The sequence below is a fragment of the Halichoeres trimaculatus genome, unplaced genomic scaffold (assembly GCF_033239565.1).
Source record: "Halichoeres trimaculatus isolate MK-OKI-2021-1 unplaced genomic scaffold, fHalTri1.1 fHalTri1_scaffold_17, whole genome shotgun sequence".
NCBI lineage: Eukaryota > Metazoa > Chordata > Actinopteri > Labriformes > Labridae > Halichoeres > Halichoeres trimaculatus.
This window is the reverse complement of record NW_027437195.1, coordinates 2,181,247-2,196,969: the sequence shown is the minus strand read 5'-3', so window position 1 is coordinate 2,196,969 and position 15,723 is coordinate 2,181,247.

Sequence of the window (15,723 nt, the reverse complement as noted above, 5' to 3'; positions counted from 1 at the left end):
ACCAAAATGAAAACACTCTGATCCAAGCGATAAAAATGAAACTTTTCATCCCAAACAGTGAGGATGTGGGGCAGCAGGGCCAAAGTCAAATGGAGTGATAATGAACCCTAAAGCTTTTTAAAACGCAGACTGCTGCATTGATTTCAGCAGGGTAAATTCATCCTGAGAGAAAGCCAGCGGGGTCAAACAGCAGATCATTGACGCAGCACAAAAAGTGAAGGTAAGCTTTTTGATTTGCACTGTGCCAAAACATCCTTTACAGCCTGCTGAGAGCATCGATGGATGTGCCAGGAGAGGTGAAAAGTTCAGACCTCTCCGACCATTAAGCTGAAAAGCATCAATCTGACATGAAAGCGAAGCACAGGATGAGTTCTGCTTTTTGACCAAATGAGGAATCTTCGGATTTCGTCTCTTTTCCTCCACTCCTTCTCAAAAAGTCACCTCTGTTTGGCTGTATGGATGCTGAAAGGAGATTTTTAAGCAGCTCTGAAATGTGGTGTTCATGTAGAGGTCAGGGTGCAGCTCAGTAATGTATTCTGTGAGTTGTTATCTGCTGCATTTACAAATCTGATGCATTAAAAGGCAACATTTCCATATTTCACTGTCAGACAAATGAGCCTTTATGGGTGAGCGACTAAATCACATTATTCATAAATTACACAGAGAACACATTGTATACCCTGTACACATTATCATAACCAAAGCATCCAGTGTTTTTTAAACAAAGTGAACTCATGTCTGTGCTTTTTGACCCTTTTATAAGCCGCTGGACCCAGTGTAAAAGTGCTTTTCAACTGCAGGAACAAGGGTTTAGATTTAGTTTAGATTGGAAATAAATTTAGTTCTTCTTCAAATTTACCCTTTTACACAGCTGTGCCTGGGGGATACAACTTTCCAGAGATCCAGGAACTTTGAAAGCGCGGCCTGCAGGTGAAGCAGCGAGCAAATTAGTTTATTGCGACTGCAAATATGTTGTCTTGTTATGTGTCAAAATAGTTCACACAATAGCTTCGGAATAAATAAAAATAAAAATAAAAACAAGACAAAACAAAAAACGATAGGGTGCGATTTTTCTCATTTCCATATGTGGAAGCAAAGCCAAGGACCAATGATCTGTGAGCTTACAAAGAGACACCACAGGGCCTGGACAGCATGAGACGACCAAAAATCACCTTCAATGCAATCACCTGACGCATGTTGGTGTGTTCACAGTGTTTTCATGCTGGTAAATTTGAATCAAAGTATGTGTTTTGCTGTTTCACGTAGTATTAAGCAGGATGCTAGCATTTGCCAGCATATGCCAAAAGTTTGTTCCTAAAACAACACAATGCTGCTGTCAAATTTAACCTATGTAAAATACACAAAGAGTAATGTTAAAGTTTCTTACAGTGTTAATCCAGGGCTATTGCGAGTGCATAAGACATAAAACATTTCATTTCATTAGTTCTCTTTCATCAGTGCTCTCTGCAGGAGTAAATCTGAATTGAATTACGAGGGATGTTATGGATTGTAAAGTGCCCAAATTCATACAAACATAATATTTCCCACATAATTGCAGAGTGGAATCCTATGGGGCGCTGAATGTAGAGTTGCACACACTGCAAATAACAACAACAACATTTCTCCACATTAAGCTCTAAAACATCACTTTTTTATACTTGGCAAATGTTATATATAAATGTTGAACATTTTATCTAAATGTTGAATGTTATTTACAAAAGCCCTGATTCTTAATATTTAGCTACATTTCTAAACATTTAGTTTCATTCTAAATAATTATCAAAGATTTATAAATCTTAAGCAAAGATTTCCAAATATTTACTAAGATTTTTAAATATGAAGTCAAGATTTCTAAATCTTGAGATACAATTTGTAAATATTTACCTAACATGCAAATTCAAACTCCCACCCGCTGGAAGTACCAAAATAAAAGTTGGAGGAAGCGACTCAGCCAAGCAAATTTTGAGAAAGTCAAACACAGTTGGCTAAATCAGCTGTTAGATAATAAACGCACTACAGGCTGAGATGGCGCTGCTGAAGATCCATCGAAGAAGTAGAGTTTGACATTCTCAAGATCGCTTCCTCAAACTTTTATTATGGTACTACCGGCGGGCGGGAGTGTGAATTTGCATATTAGCTTAATATTTAGAAATGGTAGCTCAATATTTAGAAAGTGTACCTCAAGATTTAGAAATCTTGATTTCATATTAAGAAATCTTAGCAAATATCTTAAAATTTTGCAAAAGATTTTTAAATCTTGACTAGATATTTTTAATCTAGATATTCAATAATTAGATATTACTAATCTTTGATCAGTATTTAGTCTTAGCTTAATATTTCAAATAAAACTAAATATTTAGATTTAGGACATTCATTTATAACATGTATAAACAACATTCAACATTTAGATGAACTACTATACATTTATAAGTAATATATGACAAATATATTTTACAAATATTTCTCTAAATCTGCAGAAAAAATGATAGTTTAGAGCTATGTTTACAAACCTCTGAAATGATGACAGCTTGCTCTTCCAGTTGGAAAACTCAGAGATCTTGCACCCACCCAAAGATGGTTTGTCCATGAACCCTTAAAGACTCGGCTTTCTTGGAAACTTCATTGGTTAAATAACTACTGCCCTTGATGAGATAGAGGACAAGCTCAGCATGGAACAGTGGTGGCAGATCATTTAAATCCAGTATCCAGTCAACATGTTCATATGGATCGATTCCACCAATTTTACCAGTTTCTGTCAAGGTACCGAGCCTTCAGAACAGGATCCAGCTTGTCTTGGTAAGGCCGATTGTCTTTCTCTTTGTACAGTCCATTTTTCATGATGATGTGTGTGTCCCTCTCTTATAGCACTGTTTCTAACCAGCAGTGATGTAAACAAAAAATGCAGCCTCCAATGCATTCTGAGATCATGTGCCCTTTCCAGCCTGATAGATAACCTCCAGCTGTGATGAGCTTGGTTTAGTACCTTCCTATCAATGGTCTGTTTTTCTTTGAGCCTGATAGAGTGAATGTGTCTCTGTCAGCTCCCGGTGTTCCAGTTTAAAAAGTGACCCTGTAAACTGGAGACCTTCAGCTGAACGTGTGTATCTGTGTAATAGAGACAAATAATCCTGTTTAGTCACAGTGAGTGCTGTATTTACTCTTTAGATGAAGCTCCAATAATAAATCAGTGTCTCTCTGGTTAAACTGCTCACTGTTAAGCTCCTTCATCTTTCACATTACCCAAACAAAGCATGCTCACAGTTTCCAGATGGCAGCGCAGCAAATGCTCCACCTGCAGAGCTGGATGCAGATGTTTTCCTGTGATGACTCACCCGCCGATCCCTGACTCAACATCCGACTCTCCACATCACCCACTCAGCCATCATTCAGCCTCAGAGAAACTCATCCTAATCCTAGACGTCCCTGCCAAGCGCCGGGCACCGCTCCCCCCTAACTCCACACGACTCTATGTGGACTGTCGCCAGCACCGCCACGGGGTGAATTATGTAAAAGTTTGGTTTGGCGTCTCTGTTTTAGAGAGGGAAGGATCCTTTGGTTTCACTTAGCTGCAGCGTGCACAGCGTCTTCTGATCTGGCTCTGGTTAAACATTGTGTCATGTGAACTGTGGAGCTGAACAAAGGCTGTGCTCGGGAACACTGCACACCGTAATGCCGAGCCCTTATTTGATTCCCATTAGACAGGGTAGGCTGTAATCTCTCACTCACAGCGGGACTCTTATTTCCAACCAATCAAAGTTGTCTCCTCACAACTCATCCCAGCATATTTTTAAATTCATGTCAGGTTTTCAGAAACATAACTGAGCTGTCAGCTTCCCTCAGGGTAACAAGTGACAAACTGCCTGCTCCAAACTCAACAGATTCGTTTTTTATTTTCCTGGAACCTTCCAGTTTCTGCTGCTTTTATAATCTCACACTTACCAAACTCACGTTTATGATAAAGTGAAGTCAGCGCTCAGGCTGCAGCTTTACCATCATTCAATCATTTCCATGAGACAGCTCAGTCTGACACCTCTGGTGTTCCTCAAGGCTCCATCCAAGGCTCTCGTTAGTTTTAAGCATTTGCATCACTGCAGTGGGCGGTACACACTGCAGTCATGCGTTTGAAGGTGACTCTTGGATTTTACTGACTTGTGGTTTTTCGAAGAAGCAGTAAATGATCGCAAAACTGCTCTCAAGCATCTGCTAACAGTTTCTGCTGCGCACTGAGAACACTTTAAACATTGATAAAAACATTACCATGTCACTTTGAATCCTGGAAAAAGTTGTCTCGAATACAGAAAAGTAGTGTGAAGAAGAAGATTCGCTCTCCAAAACACAGCGTCATGACAGCAGGCGATGGGAAACAGAGTCTCCAGGGTCACTACCTTAAAGGTCATATTGATATGTACTGTATTTTCCGGACTATAAGTCGCTTTTTTCTCAAAGTTTGGCCGGAGATGCGCCTTACTCTGGAGCGACTTATGTGTGAAATTATTAACACATTATTACCGGTATATCATTTCACATGTTATTTTCACACCAAACCACAAGAGGGCGCTCTAGGCCTGTGTTGATAATTTCAACATTGGCGGTTACTTTTAAAAACAACTGAGAAGGGCTTAACAAAAATGGCATGGAAAAGAAAATCATATTCTGCAGATTACAAGCTGCAAGTAGTAAAATATGCAGCCGAAAACGGTCATCGAGCAGCAGAAAGAAAGGTTTTAGTTAGCGAGAAACTTGTAAGGGACTGGCAAAAAGCGGAGGTTACTCTTACTGAAATGAAGAAAACAAAAAAAAGCCAATCGCAGGCTAAAAGTTAGGTAGCCACAGCTAGAGGAATGAGTTCGTACATGGGTCCTTGAACAACGTGCTGCCAGGAGAGGCTTGTCAACAGTGCAGTTGTGTCTCCAAGCCCAAGTATTTGCCAAGGAGATGAATATAAATGAGTTTGCAGGAGGACCTTCTTGGTGTTATCGCTTCATGCAACGCAATCGCCTCTCTATCAGAGCAAGGACAACGATGTCTCAAAAACTGCCAGCAGACTTCCAAGTCAAGGCTGACAGTTTCCGTGAGTTCATTGAGAAGCATGTAAGTGAGCACAACGTGACACCGGATCATATTATTAACATGGACGAGGTCCCCCTCACGTTTGACATTCCCATGGGCCTAAGCGTTGCAGAGAAAGGACAAAAGAGTGTGAATATAGTAACAACTGGTCATGAGAAATCACACTTCACAGTGGTGCTGGCATGTTGTGGAGATGGATCAAAATTGCCACCAATGGTCATTTTCAAACAAAAAATGATGCCAAAAAATCCAATCCCTCTCGTGAATGAGAAAGGGTGGATGGATCAAATGATGAACTTATGGCTTACAAATGGCTTCTTTAGAGCACGCAAAGCTCTGCTTGTGATGGATAGCATGCAGGCGCACATCACGCCACAGTTCAAAGAGAAATTAAAAAAATTCAACTCCATACCTGCCATCATCCCTTGAGGCTTAACCAAAATACTCCAGCCACTTCATATCTCCGTGAATAGGAGCTTTAAGGCAGTCTTGCGTAACCTGTGGGAGCAGTGGATGATGGATGGAGAGCACAGCTGCACGGCAACCGGTAGAATGCGCCGTGCAACTTTCCTGGAAGTCATTGGATGGATTGACAAAGCATGGGCTTCGGTGACAACCGAAACCATTCTGTCAGGATTCAGAGGGGCTGGAATAATTGGAACTGCAACTGACGATGAGTCTGACGTAAGCGACGTAGAAGAGGAAGCGCCGCATCTTCGACCTCCAGAGTTAGCGTAGTTAGCGGAGTTGATGAAAAGTGACACCAATTTCATTGGATTGTTATTACCGGGTATTTGGAGTGACATAGATGGTTTTGGTAAACTTCTTAGCATGTTATTTATGCTAAAGTTATTGGAATAACTCTTAATATGTTATGTTAACATACAAGGCACATTCTCAGTTGGGTCATGTATTGTAAGCATACCGTTCAGCCTGTTGTGGCCTCTATTCTGTTTTTATTTTAAATTGTTCGTCATTTGAATTTTAAATGACATGTCTGTTCTTGGTGTTGGATTTTATCAAATAAATTTCCCCCCAAATTGCGACTTATACTTCAGTGCGACTTGTATATGTTTTTTCCTTCTTTATTATGCATTTTATGGCTGGTGCGACTTGTACTCCGGAGCGACTTATAGTCCGGAAAATACGGTAGTCATTCTGTCAGGTAATACTGATCTTATTGCTTTTCCTCATGTTTGCAGTAAAAACCCAAAGCTGCATCTTGAGATTTGTTCCATAAAACATGTAAAGCTTTTATGCTGCACTTGGCTTTTTGCTTGTTTCTGTGACTGACGTCGTGCAGCTCCCTGAGCATCTGTTAAACAATCTGGTAAATGTAAGATGATAATTGTTGCATGAAACAGATCTTCATAGTCAGAGAAAGAGAGAAAAGAAAATCCATAAACTGAGTCCTCTGACCAATCTACCCAGGGAGCTGTGACAGTAACACACACACACACACACAAACACACACACACACACACGCCTTCAGAGATAAAACCAGTGTGTGCTGTGTTTACACTCTGTCCTGTCCAAACATGGTTTTAGGCTTGGCAGCAGTGCAGAGGTTGGACAGGGTAATGAGTGCTTGTAGCCCACCATCACAGTTCGATTGGGATGCTGAGCGCCGGCCTCTTAGCTTAGCAGCAGCAACAGCAGCAGCGTGTATCGCCTTTCCGAGAACAATGGCAGCCCATTTATTCCCTCTTTTTCAAAGTGCGTTCAATACCATCACAGCAGTCTGCACTCCTCTGATTATGACAGCTCCCATGACTAACTGACCGCGGCCTGTGCTGCTCGCTGACCCTCCACGCTCATCATAAACAGAGTGATCAATGAGCGTGTTATGTTAAATAAGAGGCACTAATCTCATCATCCCTGAGTGGAGTCTTTGAGAGGAGCTCATGAATTGAATCATCATTTACATAATTATGGAGTGTGAAATGATGAATCACTTAATGATGGCAAGAAGCTCTGTAGTTAAGAATATAACATCACATGGATGTCTGCTTCCTGTTCTGCTCTGTCTCTGTCATCTGAGGCTGTGTTTCTGTGACGTGTTGCTGACATTTTAGATCCTGTCTTGTCCATCTGAACGATTACTCAGGGCTGATCCCAGGTCAGGAGGAAGTCATGGGCTACAATAAGATGTCTGTTTCTCAGACGTCCAGTAGAGGAACATTCTACCCCCAGAGTCTGTTGTTTGGTTTGTATCTGAACGTCTTGGTGTAATCGGACACTCAGTGCATTAACAGTAGTCCGATTAAGGTCATAGCTCCATTGTAAAGTCCTGTCTATGTGTACATACAGAAAAGAGAATCCGCCTTCTGGCCGAGAATGTCTCACTCAGCCCCAGACGCCCCATGGTTGCCTGACCAATGAGGAGGCTCTGTCCCTCAACTTGGACTTGCCCTTACTGAAGCTGCAGCTGCACTGGCTGACAGGCTGAATGCATAGTGAGATTAGAATAATTTTTATACTTGTACCCAGATTGCCTTGGGCCCTCTAAGGATCAAGGGCCCCTGGGCAACTGCCCAGTTGCCCTAATGGTTAATCTAGCCTTGGCCAAATGTACATTAGCAAACCCTCCAGTGTTGTTTTTGGGTTTGTTGTTGTCATAAACTTGTGACTCTGAGTTGCCCCCCAGTTATCCAAACCTTTACCAGAGGGGATCAAACGTGAGATGGAAAACAGGATCATGACAGCTTTTCACTTCATATCAGTTATTCTGACAGTCCACACACTGAAAACTGTTGGATTTGGTCTGTTTTATACCCCAACTGCTAAGTCACCACAGCACCAGCCCAGCAGTAGTTTCTCTGACCCAGCAAGATGGGTCGGTCCATTTTAACCCAACCAATGGGGCAAATTTTCAACCCAAAATGTACAATTTTGTTGTACTTTGTTTCAATGACAAATAAAGTTCAATTTTAAAATCTGGGTCAAATTAATTAAAATTCTGGGTTGTTTTACTACATATCTACCCAAATGCTTGGTTTATTTAATTAATACACACCTTAAAAAAGGGTTGGTCCAGTTTAACTTAATCTTTCAAATAGTCTATAAAGCAGTTGAGCACTGATAGCTGGTCTGTACTATGCGAAGCACAGACAACCAGTACATGCCACGAGCAGCATACAGAGCAGATGCTCCCTGTGTGATATCACAAGGTACGACAAGATCTCACACCCACTGTGTTCCTTCATCAGAACAAAAATTACTTTGCTAAAACCATTGTCCTTATCTTAAGTGTGGTAACAGAGATTTCAATCAATGGCTTGATGATGATAATACTGTGATGCGATTGGTTTGAGGCCAAAGACGGGGTGGCTTCCCTTGACACAGTCTTGGCCAATCACAGGTGAGCAGTGTCATGACGGCAGCCTCATCTGATTGGTGAATTATTCTTGTTTTTTTTTCACCATGGGACGCCAACTCAGCTTGGCTTCCTTGCGAACAACAGTGTGCAATATCGTATTTTCACCACTCATTCACCACATAACATTAAGGAGGGCGCTGTTTTACACATCGTAAAATGCTCAATAAGTAGAGGAGAGAAATAAGGAAGAGATGACAGTGACGAAACATGGAAGAGTTGTCGAAACTGTTAAAAGGTGTATTTTCATTAACTCACAGCTACAGTCTGAAAAAAGAGAGAAAGCATGGCTTCCCTTGGCCTCCGGGAGAAAACTCCACTGGTTATTGGAGCCAGTAACCATCAGATGCCATCTGAAAGAGAAGAGCTTTAAGAACAAAACACGCCTTCAAAAACTGAACCTTGATGTCCTGGTGGCTTCAACATTACTGACATGACCAGGAGAACCCACTGCGTTCCTTGATCACAACAAAAAATACTTTGGTAAAAACCATTGTCCTAAAATGTTAAGGAGCAGTTTTTTGAAGTTTGGTTGCAGAGAATGTTGTAAATGAAAAGGTGCTGGTAAGCGGGAGTGCTCGGTGCATAGAGCCTGGGGCGATGTCTGGTTGGTGGAGCATGTCTGTCAACATGATGACCAAGAATCACTAACAACCCAGGTGAGTCAGCTAATGTGTTTTGGGTTGATGGGTTTTAGCTCAGAGCGCGAACTCCACAAAAATAACCCACAGCCACTATAAATAGCTCATAATGGGTTAAACATTTCATAAACCAGGGGCTGAGATGATATAACCCAGCTGTTTTAGTGTACAGTGGGAGTCCAGTAATATATACCACTGTCCAAACAGATAAATGCGCTGACATCTGAGAGCAGGTGTGTGTCTGGATTCTGGTGTGAATCTTGGCCTTACTTCTTCTCCAGGTATCATTTGAGGAGGAATATTCAGGAGCACCTGTGACCTTAGCTCAGCAGATAATAAAACCCGTCTGGCTTCCTTTCAGCAGATGAAAAGTCTTTGACCACGTGTAGCTCACGTTTTCAGCTGGAGTCCTGCTCCAAAAGCTTAAAGTGTGGAGCCCCCTTTCCAGACAGAGACTCAGTGAATAGGTGTTACAAATGGCACTGAGCTCACTGCTGCATTCACCGCGCTGAAGTGATGTAACATGATGTCACCGAGGCTGCTCACATGAACAGCTGCTTACATTCTGCCTTTAAACACTTAGATGGATTTTGTTGCTGCAGTAAACGTCTTATGGTTCACATTAAGCGTGATCAGGCCACGGTGATCAGCTTTACTTCCACTGCACCGGCTCAAAGTCCATTTAGCTGCATAACGCTCCACATCAGCACGGCCCACCTTGTGTTACTGCACTACAAAGAACTCAAAGCCAACATGTGCCAAAGTGTTTTACATGGCAGAGCAGTATTACAGAACAGGGCAGATTAAGCACTTTAACATGAAGAGCAGAATAAATCAGTGGCATGAAAGCACGTCAGGCACGAGCCGGAGACACAAAGGTTTTTTTTTCTGGATCTGAGTCTGAGCTTGGCCTCAGCACACGGTACAAAATGTGGGAACACAATCCACGCCTGACAAACGCCAGTAAACAAGGATTTTGTGATGAGTCCATCTTCTGAAGAGCCCTACAGGATAAATGTCCCCAAGTGCTCTCCTCTTCCACCAAACTGCCAAGACTCTGATACACAACAGAAAAACAAGACGACAGGAGGGTGAGAAGGCTCCAACGGTCTGTCCTCGGAGTCCACACAGCTCTCAGCCCCATCACACGCTCTCTGGATGAATGGATCTGCATCATTGACTGTAAACAGAGAGGAAAACAAGCATTCATGTCTGCTCAGTGAGAGAGGAGAGGCCCGACACAGCCAGGATAGGTGCTGACATGTTTAGCTGCTGGAGTCAGACAATAAGTCAATAATCTTCATGTTTTCCCAATACTCAGGCCTGCAGTTCACCACCTGGCTCTGCTCATTATGTCGGTTTTTTGTTGGAGTAAAGTTAAATACGATAGAAAGTTGACATGGGTATTTGATTTGAAAGTCACCAGATGTTTTCAAAAGGTTAATCTGCTGCTGTTTAATCTGCTCTGTGAAAATCGATGTGCAATTCCTCCGTCATGCAGAAGATGAGGCGTCGGTATCTGGCCTGGAGGGCTCTGACCTGTTCATTTAGTTAAGTTAGATTGTAAATGTGTAAAAAATAACAAACTCAGACATTACGTGTGCATAGGTAGTCACAGCCTTTGCCATGGAGCTCAAAGTTGATCTCATGTGCGTTCTGTTTCCACTGATACTCCTTGAGATGTTCCTACAGCTTCACTGGAGGACGTGATTTGGAAGGCACACATCTGTCTGTGCATCCTACAGGTGACGGACCATGTCAGAGCACAAACCAAGCATAAACCAAAGCAACAGTCTGTAGACCTCAGAGACAGGACTGTGTCCAGGCACAAACCTGAAGAGGGGTCCAGAAAGATTTCTGCTGCTTTGAAGGTCCTAATGAGCCCAGTGGATTCCATCATCTGTAAATGAAGGGAGCTCAGAACCACCAGGACTCTTCCTGGAGCTGCCATCCAAACTCAGCAATAATTGGAGGAACCTGGGAGTTCTTTTTGATCAGGACCTGTCCTTTAACTCTCACACCCAACAGGCATTTTTTCATCTTTGTAATATCAAGAGAATTAGACACATCTTGTCTCGGAGCGATGCTGAGAAACTAGTCTATGCTTTCGTTTCTTCTAGGCTGGACTACTGTAACTCTCTTTCATCCGGCTGTCCTAATAAGTCTATTAGGACTCTTCAGCTGGTTCAGAGCGCTGCAGCTCGGGTACTGACTAGGACTGGGAGGAGAGAGCACATCTCTCCAGTGTTAGTGTCTCTAAACTGGTTACTGTGGTGGCCCTGAAGGGCAATTGGAATAAATATTTTTAAAAGCGCAAAATACATTTCAGAAGCACTAATACATTTCACCAACCACAAATGTATTTCAGAAAACACAAATTTATTCCAAGGAAAGCAAATTAAAATCACAGATCACAAATTAAAAATAACCTATCACAAAATAAATCTCACTAATCCCAAATTAAATTTCACCATTCACAAAATAAACCTCACTGAAATATTTATTCCTATTGCCCTTCAGGGCCACTTTAGATTACCAATAAAATCAAGAAAAGAGTTTAAAATTCTTCCTCTGACTTACAAAGCACTAAATGGCATCAGGCCATCCTATCTTAAAGACTTAATCGTTCCATATTGTTCGACTAGGTCACTGTGTTCTCAACATGCAGGTCTGCTCGTTGTACCTGGGGTCTCTACAAGTAGTCTGGGAGGTCGAGCCTTTAGTTATCAGGCTCCTCTTCTTTGGAATAAATTACTGGTTGAGGTCTGGGAAGCAGACACGGTCTCAACCTTTAAGAGTAGACTTAAAACTTCCCTTTTTGATAAAGCTTACAGTTAGAGCTGGATCAGGTCTGAACCAGCTCTTAGTCATGCTGCTATAGGTTTTAACTGCCGATACTTTCTCTAGCTATATCCCAGTCTCTTTTTGCCTCTGTTAACACCTCTGTCCTTACTCTCTCGTACCCCATCAGTCTCCTCAGATTTCTGTCTAACATGAGTCTGGTTCTGTCCGAGGTTTCTGCCTGTTAGGCTGTATTCAGACCAGAAAAGTCCTTTGGTCCACTTGTTTGGTCCAGACCAAAAGCGGACTTTATTTTTTTCGTTTGATGCGGTTCATATTCACACACAGAATACAGACCTGGAAATGGAGGTAAACATGTGTTTGTGCTCTTATTAGAGCTGCAAAATCATTTTCAGTTTCAAGAGCAGCTCCTTCAAAGAAGGCTTAACAACACCGTTTACAATTTTGGAACAGCGAAGACGAATGATCACAGCAAGGAGACGCTATGCTCTGCGTGTCCTGACCCACAACATGCCAGCAACAGCATGGCTGAACAGAAGACAGAGGATCAGGTATGAACTAAAGACGGTTAGGTTACGGTGGCTTTATAGGCCCAAAAGGCACATGTAGCCTGTAGTTGGTTCGAATGGACCTTGGTTTGTATTCAGATCTGGACCGGAGAACCACGAACCACACCAGAGTTTGTTTGGAAGCGGACCGAGACCACCTCAAAAAGTGGGTCTCGGTCCGGTTGTTTGGTCCACACCAGGGTTCGTTTGTGTCTATTCACACCTGCATGAAAAGTCCGCAACAGCGTGGGAAACGAACCCTAGTCCGCTTAAAGTGGACCAAACAGTCCAGGTCTGAATACGCCCTTAAAGGGAAGTTGTTCCTCTCCATTTTAACTTGCTAAATGCTGTAGAGCTCTGTACTCATGGTGGATTAAGATGAGATCAGACTCCTTATCTTGTCTTCATGTTGGGATTCTGTTGATGAATTATATCAACATCAAAGGGTCTATACCTGCATAAGAAGTGCATCAATAAAGTATGAAACAAAGGATGTGATTTCTTATGGACATGTGATGTGATGAGTTTTTTTTTTTTATTATTTCTTTATTTTTTGTTTGGTTTTTTGACTCTTCCAACTCCACCTTCAGCATCTCCTCTCTTACCTGACTGCAGGAAACCTCCAGGAGCTTCTGCTGAGTGATGATAATGATGATGATGATGATGATGATGATGATGATGATGATGATGATAAGTTCATTGTGGTTCAGTCAGGACCTGAAGCACTTTTCTTCAGGTCTCCATCACTCTTTAATAAACTGCAGGAGGATGCTGCAGGGGACAGGTTCAACCGGCTATGGTGCAGAGTGGCTTATGGGTAATCTTTACACAAAAGCAGGTGAAGACTTTTGTGTGTGTCCAGCTTCTAAAATCAGCTGTCCTGAGTTTTGTCTGTGAGTCATAATCCTATTAATCCAGTAATGGTCTGTTGAATATTCTGCAGCATGTGCTCAGATTTGATCTGATCCTGGACACGCTTAGGTACGTTCTGCGTTCTTCTCTCTGGGACAACATCCTGCTCAGAAGTCAGGATGATTTCTGTTGCTCTGGAGGCCTGCAGCAGAAAATGAGCCAACCAAACATGAACCCCGGGCATGTGGCTTTATTTATGCACAAAGAAAAGAGCCATGACTAAAAGCTCCCCACATGTCACAGCTGGAGGTCAGGTCTGTGGCTCGGCTCTGTTTGTGCTGCGGAAGCTTAAAGAACGCTCATTAGTCTGTGAGCTTTAATGACGTCCAAAAGATGAGAAGAGGTGCTTCACTTCTCCTTTTTTGTTTCCTCCACTGTTCCTCCTCTTCCTCCCATGGATGTCTGATGATACCTTTCCTCTGAAAGGGGAAAATGCTCTTTGTTCTGGACGGTAAATGATTTTCATTACAAAGTTCTTCAGCTGGGGGAGAGAAAATGTTGTGAGGTGGAAGTTGCTGCAGCAGCTTTATGGTTTCAATTTCTGAACTGCCTCGAATGTAAGCAGTGAAATTCACACAAAACCAACAATATATCATCCAGGGTACAGTTAAGAGGAGGGAAATTGGTGTTTTCTGTTTTTTTTTTCTTTCTTTTTTTAATAATGGATTTCATGTTGTTGCACCTACAGGCTGAAATGTGCCTCCAGGATCAAATCATCCTGTGAAAAATAACCATGTTCAGGGGAAAATGCTGATTTCCTTTTCATCTGGAGGATGAAGTATTTAGCATCAGCTGCTTTCTGTGTTGGTGGAGAACGCTGGCAAAACCCCTCTGGTGTTGATTGGATGGGCAGCATGGGGCTGATCTCAGGAGCTGCAGGCATTTTCAAAGTACAGGTTCAGTTTTATTTTAAAGTCAGGTAATGACATTCATAAAACCATGAATAAAATAAAGTAACAATTGAATTAAAAAACATGTTGGTTTGAAAATCTAGAAAATAAGATTCTCATTGCTGCTGCAGGCACTTCATCTAATTTACCCATCACTGAGTTAATCACTGTTAACATTTTTAACTGCAGCAGGATTGATTCATAGACTTTCTAAAACATGAGCATAATCTCTGTGATGTCACTCGTCTGTTCAAGCCAATCATCGGTGGACACCAGGCTTTCAAACCTCTTCATCTTCATGTGGTAGAAATTCCTGAACCTGTTTCTAAACTAATCAAAACACTGCATTCTAAATATGGGACCAGATCGTCACCAGATATTGGAGGGGGTTGGCCTCCAACACCAAGGTTCGCCCATAGCTCCGCTCCCTGACTGAAGAGGATTTGTAGAGCTGGAAGCTTCACATACCCCCAGTCCACAAGCACTTGCTCGGTCCTTATGCTGCGTTCCATTTGACCTTGGAAGGCTGGGTGCCCCCCAAGGTCAGAATTTCTGACTTGTTAGCATCTACACCATCCCTAAGTTCCCAGTGAAATTCTGAGTTGGGGGTAAAACAGTAACTAAGCTCCTGTTACCTTCTTTTTATTTCAGAATTCTTCAGTTTCTCCTCCAGTTTCTGGAATCTCCAACAAAATAACAGGCAACCCAGTGGGGAGCTTTCCTTTTTCAGAATGACTGTTTTTTTTACCACTGATTGTTGGTCACCTTAGCCCCAGGCCCCTGAGGTAGTCAGTGCTTAGCTCTGGCCCAGCAAGAGTTGGTTCTTGCTAACAACCAGTTTCAAGAACCTGGAGCCAGGTCTTTGTCAGTGGAAACACAAAGAACCAGTGCCAATTCATACACTAACCTAGAACTAGTGTTAATTCATACACTAGCCTAGAACTAGTGTTAATTCATACACTAGCCCCGAACTAGTGTTAATTCATACACTAGCCTAGAACTACTGCTAATTCATACACTAGCCTAGAACTACTGTTAATTCATACACTAGCCTAGAACTACTGCTAATTCATACACTAGCCTAGAACTAGTGTTAATTCATACACTAGCCCAGAACTACTGCTAATTCATACACTAGCCCAGAACTACTGCTAATTCATACACTAGCCCAGAACTAGTGTTAATTCATACACTAGCCCAGAACTACTGCTAATTCATACACTAGCCTAGAACTACTGCTAATTCCTACACTAGCCCAGAACTAGTGTTAATTCATACACTAGCCTAGAACTACTGCTAATTCATACACTAGCCAAGAACTAGTCTTAATTCATACACTAGCCCAGAACTAGTGTTAATTCATACACTAGCCTAGAACTACTGCTAATTCATACACTAGCCCAGAACTACTGCTAATTCATACACTAGCCCAGAACTAGTGTTAATTCATACACTAGCCTAGAACTACTGCTAATTCATACACT